The sequence below is a fragment of the Echinops telfairi genome, unplaced genomic scaffold, assembly GCF_000313985.2.
Source record: "Echinops telfairi isolate 266 unplaced genomic scaffold, ASM31398v2 ScPeMD7_16;HRSCAF=60, whole genome shotgun sequence".
Taxonomy (NCBI): domain Eukaryota; kingdom Metazoa; phylum Chordata; class Mammalia; order Afrosoricida; family Tenrecidae; genus Echinops; species Echinops telfairi.
The window spans coordinates 3,638,979-3,641,819 of NW_022103913.1; positions in this window are offsets into that span (position 1 = coordinate 3,638,979).

Sequence of the window (2,841 nt, forward strand, 5' to 3'; positions counted from 1 at the left end):
CCACAGGCTACACATCCCACAGGTAGTGTAACCTTTAAATTGAGGCACAGAACAAGCAAGGCAGCCGCACACTGGTCCGATGATCAAAGAGTGAGAGACAAGAAAGATGAGGCTCACCAAGCCATTTATCTCTCCGCCCTTCAGTTAATCCCACTTGTGTTTATCGGCCAGGCTGGCACAATAAACTATCTCATGGTATCTGCTGAGAGGTCTGAGCATATTCTTCCCTGGGCACCATTTTATGGACCGCCTTTCTCTTTCTGCTGTTACAGTTTTTTTTCCTCAAAGTTGGATAATTTAACTATTATGTGCCTTGGAGAGTTTTTCCTGGGGTTTAGTCTAATTGGTGTCCTCTCTCCTTCCTGTATGAATGTCTGATTCTCATTCATTAAAGTGGGGAAGTTTGCTCCTAGAAATTCCCTAATTTAACTGTTGACTTCTTCTTTGTGTCTTGTTCTGGTAGACCAATTATTCAAATATTGTTCCTTTTCATTGCTTTTGTCATTGCCCTCAGGTTATCTCCTGCCCCTTTGATGATCTTGTTTGACTGTCTTTCCTGTTTGTTGAAGTCTGCCTGAATGTCTTTTGAGTTTCGCTGGTACGATTCTCTGCCTATTCTAGTTTGTTTCTGAGATCCATGATCTTGTGTTTTGCTTCTGTTATCTCATCCATTAGTTCTTATATTTCTCTTTGGTGCATGAACTTCATCCACCCTATTGTGGACTTCATCACCTATATTGTGGACTTCATCTCCTTCATCATTGCATCCTTCTTCTGCATTGTTTTCCTTATATTCTATATTACTCCAAGCAGCATTCTGAGGATTCCTTTTTGTGGCAGATCAACATCTGTTTCTTCCATGAGTGTCATTAGATTCAGGACTTCCTCTGCTTTTGTGTTTTTCTTGTTTCTTGTTGAGGGTGTTGTCGTCTGTCATTTTGGTAGAACTCAGCGCCATATTCCTGAAGACCAAGGGGCCCTGAGTTCTCTGTGAGACTGGTAAGAGTGGTTTTGGGGACTACCTGTAGCCTACTCTGGTAGTGGGTCTGACTACTATGAGGCGCCTCGGGGTGGGGGACTGATGCTGGCCACTGTAGGTATGCCACTGGGCCTGGACAGGGCGGACCTGCAGTGTGGGCATGGGCCTGGTCTGGACTGTCTGGTCACTATTTACAGTCTTTCAAAGACTCTTTGTGTAGCGCAAAACCAGTTTTTGGCTTGGACTATGGCTTTCCACTCCTGTTGGATTTTCCTGTTTTATGTTAAAATCCTAGGCTGTTTTTTTTGGATCTGAGTGCTGCCTCTCTTGTTATGTTAATGGACCAGATTTCTGGTGCCTTACATTCACAGTTACACAAAGGAACACATCCTGGGATTGAAAGTGCTTATTTTTAAATTTTATATATAATAGGCTTTTGGGGTGCCCTGGTATCGGGGCTGCGCCCCACTGTCCCCCAGGGAAGGGGGACCAGATTAGCTGAGTGGGTTTTGGGCTGACTGGATCTGAATTCTCCCCAGGCTGCAATCTTATGTCACTCCCAGAAACCTCCTGCACAGCACTGCAGGCTGTGCTCCAGGGATCTTCATACTGTCATGGGAAAGTATCCCAGGGGCTCTTAAATTGCTACAAATTAGTGCCTAATTATCTATCATTACCCATGCTGGCATGCGTGGAACTGGGGAAAGGGGGAAAGGGGATGGCTGATCTAGTAGCTCTATTTCTATCTGGGGAGGGGAGATGCAAAGCCCAAGAATGCAGGAGTAGGGAGGATAGCAGAGAGTGGAGCTCTGGTGTGACATCTTGTGGCTAGCTCTCCATGAGCCTGGGATTATGACCACGTTTAGACAGCAGCCTGGGGAAATTACTGCACACTGCGGGTCTAGGATCTTGGGTGCATGAAGGGGTGGTGGAGGCCATCCAGCTATACCTTATAAGGGATTACTGGAGCCTGCGGGCAGACGCAGTGAACTTAAGAGTTTTAGTAGGTTCTCAAATCATTCAGTGGATGAAAATCGAAGGGGGAGATCTGAACCAGAACCAGTCCCTACTACATGGAATCTGTTTTTAGCACCCAGCCTCCCAATATTGGCTTCCTTACCTATTCATTTTCTGATCCTACAACAGGAGCACCGGGCAGGTGATTCCACCTGGACGCCATCTTGACTCATCCTTCCCAAATGGAGTATTATGTTAAGCTGGGTTACTAGTTTGAACTAGTAATCTTTGGATTACTAGTCAAACATTTAACCATCTGAGCTATGTCGGATTCTGAAAATAAACGTACTGCCATCTAGCAATTTTGACTCATAGAGACCCTATTGAACTGCCCCTATGGGTTTCCAAGGCTGTACATCTTTTTTTCTTTTAAAAAATCATTTAATTGGGGGCTCTTCCAACTCTTATCACAATTCATACATACATCCATTGTGTCAAACACATTTGTACATATGTTGCTATCATCATTTTCAAAACATTTTCTACTTGAACCCTTGGTATCATCTCATTTTCCCCCTCCCTCCCTCCCCTCCCCTTCATCCCTCATGAACCCTTGATAATTTATAAATTTTTGTCTTACACCAACCGGTTTCCCTTCACCCACTTTTCTGTTGTGTTCCCTTGGGATGTGGGGGTGGTGGTTATATGTTGATCATTGTGATCAGTTGCCCCTTTCTCCCCCTTGCCTTCCCCCTGCCCTCCTGGTATTGCTACTCTCATTATTTGTCCGGAAGGGTTTATCTGTCCTGGATTCCCTGTGTTGTGAGCTCTTATCTGTACCAGTGTACATGGTCCAGTCTAGCCGGATTTGTAAGGTAGCACTGGGGTCATGATGAGGCTGGGGG